This window comes from Gobius niger (assembly GCF_951799975.1).
Source record: "Gobius niger genome assembly, chromosome: 17".
Lineage (NCBI taxonomy): Eukaryota > Metazoa > Chordata > Actinopteri > Gobiiformes > Gobiidae > Gobius > Gobius niger.
The window spans coordinates 29,303,592-29,312,003 of record NC_136868.1 but is presented as its reverse complement, the minus strand read 5'-3'; the positions used below and the strand labels follow the sequence as shown (position 1 = coordinate 29,312,003).

The 8,412-nt window shown below is 44.5% G+C and overlaps 1 long non-coding RNA gene across 1 annotated transcript; it reads left to right on the top strand.

Moving 5' to 3' along the window:
- The first annotated feature begins 6,608 nt into the window (after positions 1–6,608).
- Positions 6,609–7,144, top strand: LOC306977162. The gene is made up of 3 exons (XR_013793811.1): positions 6,609–6,737; positions 6,803–6,958; positions 7,037–7,144. It is a non-coding gene; the product is annotated as an uncharacterized lncRNA (long non-coding RNA).
- The last annotated feature ends 1,268 nt before the right edge of the window (positions 7,145–8,412 follow it).

Here is an 8,412-nt window from a genome sequence, read left to right as displayed (position 1 = left end):
CTCTCGTACTTACTTCGTTTCATATAAGGGTCTGGAACTTCTCCATTGAGCTCCGGTATCAGGTGTGAGGGGTGAACTCCTTTGAAATGATTGGATCTGATTTTCGCTGGCGTTTGGTCGTGACGTATGTAATGTGTCCGAGTGAGTGAAACGCCCCATCATAATTCTTGGGGACATTCCTTGCACATTCCAAGGCTTGAATTTGAATTTCTGGATATTTGGGAGCCGAGCCAGGACGGATTGAAGAACTTGCATTTCTTTCGATTCCGCCGCCATTGCCAAACTACAACCAGCAAATCAGCGCAAATGCTTGACGTCACCAACAAGCCCCGCCTCCCCCGCTCGCTGAATGGTAGGTAGAAAATCAACCGATGTAACGCGGCCATTGAGATCAGACCGAGACGTACATGTAGAGAAATGATGATTGACCGGAGTTTGCGCATCGCTAAGACCAGGCTTATGTTGACCCAATGACTAAATCAAGTCTACCTGTGTGTAATCTAATGTCAGTTCAAATACAGCTGCTCTGTGATGGTCTCGGAGGTCTGTGAAGAGACTATTGGGGAGCAGAGGCATCATGAAGTCCAAGAACACACCAGACCAGGATAAAGTTATTGAGAAGTATAAAGCTGGGTTAGGTTATAAAAAGATTTCCAAAGCTTTGAACATCTCTCAAAGTACAGTTAAATCCACCATCCAGGAATGGAAAGAGCATGGCGTCACTGCAAACCTACCAAGACCGAGCCAACCTCCTAAACTTACTGACCGAACAAGGACAGCACTGACCAGAGCTGTTACCAAGAAGCCTATTATGACCCTGGATGAACTGCAGAGAGCTACAGCTCAGGTGGGGGAAACTGGCCTGGAAATATGGCCTTTATGGAAGAGTGGCTAGAATAAGCCATTCTGGTCTCATCTGACCAAAGCACCTTCTTCCACATGTTTGTTGTATCCCCCATGTGGCTTCTGGCAAACGGCAAACAGGACTTCTTTTGGTTTTCTTTCTTGTTCTAGCCACTCTCACTGTACCTAAAAACAAATGTTATATTACCAGAATGCTGAAATGTTCAATACTCAATCCAAATTTGGTGTAAAGATTCAGGCTGGTCCTTTCGTCACAATGAAAAAGAAATCCGGATACACCCCTGGATTGATGAACTAGAAAATATTATTTTCTTTCAAACTGTGAATTTTGCGGTGATGCACTGCCGTAGGTCTTCAATCGCTTCTACGATGTATGCTGTGTCGAGAGCTCAACTTTGCGATGTTTTTGAGATTTCTTTTGACTCTTACAATAAAAATGACTCAAAACTTGTAATACTATCTGACAAGGCTCAAAATCCATGACTGATTTTAAAGGCCTTCAAATGTCGACTCTCGCTCTAGCAATATTCAAAGAAAGTAGGGACACATTCTCATTTTCATACAATACCTGCTCTCCCAAAGTGAAAATTTTCCCTCGGTCGCTAACAAAAGGCATCAAGAAAGAAAACAATGTGTAGCGGAAAAAAATATGCTGGAAATATGTGGAAAAAGCCAAGGCCGTTAGCAGGGCAAAAGTGTTTCAAAAAGAGTACTTCTTCCGTGTGGAGTTCGCCGATAAATGCACCTGGTTATTAAAAAGTTCGTCGTAGCAAGCGGCGGTGAATAGAAGGCACTTCCTTGACCTCTTAATCCCAGCGCGAGGAGCTGAATGCGGTGTTTTGAACTTGCTAGGCATTGTCGGGGCGGCTTTAGCGGCGTTCACGGCTAATCTCCGCGCAAATACCGGCAAATTAATAAGTGCTGGAGACTAAGAGGCGTAGGAGCGCTATTGTACCTGAGTGGGATGTTATGATAAATGCACGCGTGGAGATGTGAAACAAGCTGATGGCCTCGGTCTTTGCTCAAGTTCTTCACACGTCGACAAAAAAAGAAATCTGTCGTAATTATATTAATATGTGGAACTTTTAATTAGTCTGGAAAAGCAGACGTGAGCAGAGGGAGCTGGAAGGAGGTGGAGGAGCTGACCAGTGCAGGACACCACGCTCTGAAACAAGGACAAACCCAGGAGGTGGTTTCAGAGGAGCACTGAAGGCAGTCCGGTTTCCCCTTACCTTCAAAAACATGCGGGTCAGGTTGGCCCACAATGGACTAGCCCAACACCTGAACGCAAATGTCGTTGTACAATGACAAATAAAGCACTCACTCACTGTCACTCCTCGTGCATTGTTCACTCCAACTCTCATTTCTAACCAGTCCTTTCACAACTTTGTGTCCTAGGGTGAGGGTTTGATTCTGTCCCCTGATCAAGACAAGAACCATGTGGTATTTCAGTCACTAATCCCACGAGAAAGCTGCACGGAGGAGCCACTCTCGCCAACGCGCAAACATCAGCGGAGCCTCTATGCGTGGTATGTGTTTGCTGTTGACTCTTCCCAGCCGAGGTATTCGTAGTAAACACCGGCGACACGCACGCACGCACACACACCTACACACACACACACACACACACACACACACACACACACACACACACACACACACACACGGAGCAGACAGTTTGGACAGGCCTGGCCTCCGACAATAGGGCTGCGGTGACAGACGAGCTTTGCGACGACTGGACAGACGAGCTTACGCCGCGACCTTTGACCCCACCGCGTCACCTGTTTGTCTCAGGTGCGCTCGTTGTCTTAGCGCATTCCCCTGCTGCATTCACCCGGAGGTCAGCCATCTACAGTAAGGCTCATTTTGAAGACCCTGCATCTTCATCTGCTCCTCGTCTGCATGTTTCATCGCTTGTTTAACCTGCTTCAATTCCAGTCCATGCGCCCTCTACTGGCGGTGTCCAAAAGTATTCGAAAGAGCAGAAGCTTTGTGGTAATAATCTCAAGCACACTTTGTTGGTTTTAGAATGGAATATCGATCTAAAACAACTTTTGTTCATTTTCAAATGAGGCGTTCTCAGATCGAGAGAGTTTTAGATTTGGGTAAAGCTGAACTGGAGAAAATGCCCTCGGTTCAAGCGCAGGGTAAGAGGTTAACCATTTTCAAGGCCAATTTATGGTTTACTTCCTAAGCAACACTTCTTATATCCGACTGACTGTCTTTCAACCATGTGTTCAAGTGAAGTTTAAACTGTTGCAAAGCACTAAAGATCATAAAGATCACGGTCTCCTCTATGGAGCAGGGGTTTCCAAAAGGTTTTAGGCTGGGACCCCGAAAATGGCCAAATGTAAACAACTCGGGGACCTCCACAGAATTAAGATATTGCCTCTTCTGCTGCTCAAGGGCAGAAAAGAACATTTTAAAATCAAGCTGTGAGACTGTTCTGTGAACTTTTGGACAAAGCTGCTTCTCTGTGAAGCTGCAGGGAGGTGGAACTCGTGACCATTAACTTTCGAGAGCGGCACTTTGCAACAGTTTAAACTGAACCTGAAGAAGTGGTTGAAAGACGGTCAGATTTGTGGTCATTAGCACAAAACTGGTTAATCGGGGTAGTGTTAAAAATGTAAGAAGGTACAATTTAAAATACAACTAAATATAATTGTAATTGCAAGTGTAAATACTGTAAATACTGCACCTGAATGTTTGTTGAGGTGATTCTTTTGCCGGTGCTTTATATGTATTTTATCATTGGCCACTGCATAAACCTTTAGCTTGTAGCTCTCTCTGGTCGGTGCAACACATTTGTTGTGCAATAAATGAATCAATAAATCAATAAATAAGCTAATTTTGAATAATTACATTGATTTCACAAAATATGGGCCGTTTTACACGCAAAACGACGCCCCCGCGGGGCGCCGACCCCCACTTTGGGGACCCCTGCTCTAGAGGAGACTGTTACGTGAACTTTAGGTCCTCGACTTTCGGAGTAGCACTTAGCGGGAGGTACTTGGAAATATTTCAGATCTAAAAAGAAGGCAAAACTGAACAGCATTTTTCGATATTACTTTAAAAAATGTTTGTTTTTAATGATCATTTTTGCAGTAAAAGCTTTAAATTTCCCTAATTGTTTAGCTTTATTTTCAACACAATGCGCAATTTAAAGGAACAGGCCACCGTTTTTTCATACTGAGATACATTCTTACCTGAGCTTAGACGAGTTGATGTGTACCTGGTCTTTGAGCGTGCCCGTGGAAGAGAGTGGTCACTTCTAACTTCACCCTGTTTGGAGCTATTGGAATACACTGGGAGAGGCCAAATGCAAACAACATCTTTAATCTTTTTGCGTGACTAAGGGCACACAATTCTTCCATACTGAGATATGTTCTTACCTGAGCTTAGACGAGTTGATGCATACCTGTCTGGTCTTTGTGCGTGCCCCCAGTCACGCACAAAGACCAAAGATGTAGCATTGGGCCTCTCCCAATGTATTCCTATAGCTCCAAAAGGTACGTATCAACTCGTCTAAGCTCAGGTAAGGACTGTTCCTTTAAGGTGAATAATAAATCTGAGTTCAGTGGCTTATGTTCCGGTGCGCCTCGATGGTCCATTTCCTTTTTCCTTTAACGCGCTGCACTTGTGGGAGTCCCAGGTCCGGGTCCCGTCGTGTCCCTGAGAGCTGCTGCTGCTGCTGCTGTTGTTGTTGTTGTGGGTGGTCCGCGGCTGATCTCTTCCCTCTGACACAGCAGTCATAACAGTGCACGAGTGTGTGCACGCCGGCGGCCCGGGCTGAGGGTATGATTCATACTCATAACAGTTAAACAAGGTCTTAGCGGTTGCGCTCCAGAGGGCTTCGAGCAGCATTAGGCCGGGGCCGGAGTGTTTGTGGGTAAAGAGTGGTCCTTTTGTGGGAAAAAAAGAAAAAGAAAAAAAAAAAGAGCAGTCAAATCCTGGATGTGTTCCCGAGGAATGTCAACATCATTACGGCAACGAGTTCGACCCGACGTGACGTGATGCGACGCTGCAGCCCGAGCCACGCAGAAAACGATTTGCTTTAGAAGTCACGGATGATGAGCAACAGTGTAACGCCTCATTTGAAAGCTAAGACCAACAAAATGGATCATAACTTAATTGTCGCCACATTTTTTGTCATGTTTTTGTCACTATTTTCATCCTCATTTTCATTGCTATATTGACACTTTCTTCAAGAAGCTTTTGGGTCATAAAATTACTTATTTTCTTTTTCATAAAGCCTTATGATAAAAATAAAAAAATACAAACTGGTATATTTAGTAACAGTGCATTTATAAAGTCAAAGTTAAAAGAACAGGCCACCGTTTTTACATACTGGCATATGTCCTTACCTGAGCTTAGACGAGTTGATACGTACCTGTCTGGTCTTTGTGCTTGCCCTCAGTCACATACCACGACCAAAGATGTTGTTATCATTTGGCTCTCCCAATGTATTCCTATAGCTCCAAACGGTGGCCTGTTCCTTTAAAGGCGCTATACCTGATATAGTGCCTTTATATCTTGCAAACTCCACAACACTGTGCCTCTAACTGTATTTCATATGAAACTATTTCATGAACTCTCAGGCTTTAGTTTTCGAGCATTTCCATAACAGCTACCCTGAAAAGTGACCCTGCAAGTTGTGAGATGTGCCTTTAAACTCGTCCTTGTGAAGAATGGGGATGCTACAAATATGTTAGGGACTTGGGAATCAGTTTTTTCTTCACTCATTCATTGAGAATTAATTTGAATATTTTATTTTCCGAGTGAAATATTCCCAGACACACATTGGGCGACCCCCAACATCCTAACATTCTTATCACCTTTCTTGATAAAAGTCATAGATGTTAACACATATCTGAAAATGGCAGAGTGTGACAGAGAAATGCAGCGACACACAGGGCAGTGTGCAGTCTATATATTTGATCTCATTATATACGTTACTGCAAAGTGAGAAAATGATGACAAATCATGGTTCTATTACACACTGAAGTGAAAATGTGATGAACTGTTACATAACTGAAAGGATTACACCCTATCCATCTGTTTTATTTTATTTTGTAATTCCCATGTATGTGAACAATTGTGTGGCAAGAGGAGTTTCTCCACGTTTAAAATGCCTGGCAAAAGCAAGAACCTTAACCTCTTAGCTCCAAACGGGTGAAGTTGGAAGCGACCACACTCTTTTTCCACGGGCACGCACAAAGACCAGACAGGTACGTATCAACTCATCTAAGCTCAGGTAAGAACACATCAGTATGGAAAAACGGTGGCCTGTTCCTTTCATCAAATCTAAAAGCTGCTTGAATAAAGCAACAAAAACGATGCACGTATGACAAAAAACACTGAAAAAGTGCAACAATAAAGCAACAAGAGTGCCAAAAAAGAAATAAAAACGTAAGGAAAAAGATCCATTTATATCCCTTCTGGGTAGTTCTTAGCTTTCAAATGAGGCGCTACACTGGCCTATAGGCTGTGAGCTCCAGTCGAGAAGCTTATAGATTTGGGTAAACTGGAGAAAATGCACCCGGTTAAAGGAACAGACCAGCGTTTTTCCATACTGAGATATGTTCTTACCTGAGCTTAGACGAGTTGATGTGCACCTGTCTGGTCTTTGTGTGTGCCCTCAGTCAGGCAAAATAACCAAAGATGTTGTTAGTGTGGCATAATCAGTTTTATGCATTTTAATCCAATAAAACTTAATGTATTTTAAAATAACCAATGAACAGCAGATGGCGCCAGCGCGTAAAAAGTATAAAAGCCCACCCTGGTTCACACGCACTTCCTCTGTCTTCCTCCCTGGCGTCCTCCGGCCTGGTTGGGCTGGCCCAGAGGCTGTGCGCGATGTTCTACGGGTGCAGGTAGCTATGGTTCGTTCGTCCTCTTTTCAGTATTGGTTTAGCCGCTAACGCAAGTTGTATTTTAGCGTCGCGGGTGGCTGTTTGTTTAAGGCGCACCACTCCATGGCGTCCGCATGGCTCTCCCGACGTGTTTGGTCCGGGGTCTGCTGGGGCCCTCGCGTAACCGGGAGGCTATCGAAGCACCGCACCGGCCGGGTGGAGTTCGATGTGGGCGTGCGACGGTAGGCTTGCCTTGCCTCGTGGTTAGCCTTTTGTAGGAGGACTGTTCCGCAGCTAACTTTCTTTGTATTTACGTTTAGGTGGACCCAATGCTGCTGTCTTGCTTTGCCTTGTTCTTGTTGTCATGTTTTCGTTTTGTTTGTACTACTGAAAGCTACTGTGACCAAACGAAAATACTGTGAACCGACAGACTTAAAGTGAAACTGTTCAACTGAATGTAACATTGTGAAATGTCTAGCGTGAACGAAAAGTATGAAGCGAACAGAATGATAAAGTACATCATAGAAAAATAAACTAAACTGTGAAAAAGGAACATGCTGCCTCTGTCCTTATGGGTCGAACCTGTGTGCCTTAAAGCACATTTTTTCCAGTTTTACTGGATGGCGTTGTCTGGCATTTAATTTAAACATACCTATACCATTCGTCATGTCACATTAGCATTTGGCCTCTCCCAGTATATTCCTATAGCTCCAAATGGGGTGAAGTTGGAAGCGACCAAGCTCTTCCACGGGCACAAAGACCAGACAGGTACATATCAACTCGTCTAAGCTCAGGTAAGAACATATCTCAGTATGGAAAAACTGTGGCCTGTTCCTTTAAGGCGTGGGGGAAAGGTTAATGAGTGAAGAAGCAAACAGTCACATCGCCGACAGATCTGCGCGCACAGAGACAAATAAACCACGTATTTGCTTATTACTAAAGCACTTTCCCGCTCCTTTAATGCCACGGCAACGCCCCATTCTTCCCTCCGCGGTAGTTTGACCATTATCCATAATTACAATTTCACTTTTTACACTGTCCGCTGCACCTTTGGACGCCGATAATTACCGTCCTCATTACCAAAGCCCATGACTTTCATGTGCGCCTGTAACAAGCTTTTGCTCCGATCGCCTAGTGACCGTGATTCTAGTCAAACGTACAAATTACCCCACAATGCTAACAACAACAATAATAAGAATCCGGCGTCACAACTTTGTTCTTTGATGGTTAGCCCCCGGGAGCGTTCGCGACTCCCAAACGAAACTGCCCTCACAAGTACTTCAAAGCTGTCCCGACTGGAAGCTACTATATGGATAATAATACATCATAGGAAACCATTTAATCCAGGTCCTGGCTGAGATCCAGCGCACCTGGCTCACGCAAACACACACACAAGCAACACAAAGATCCACAAAGATTTACGGAAACAAATTGACGACAGCGATCGCCAAACAGTTTCCTAAGCCTGGCTAAGCGACTTCCTTTTAGACCTGTACCAGTTTTTTGCGGTTCGCCCCCCCCCCCCCCCCCCCCCCCCCTTTTTCCACTAGCATCAAAAGAACACTAGGAACAGGGAGATTTGAATGCACACAAAAAGATGTGTGCAAAGCCAATGGAGGTTCGTCCGCGGGGACCGAAAATAAAAAAAAGAAGGTAGCGCGTTTGTTGACACGGGGGTTAAGCAGAACACGAAGGG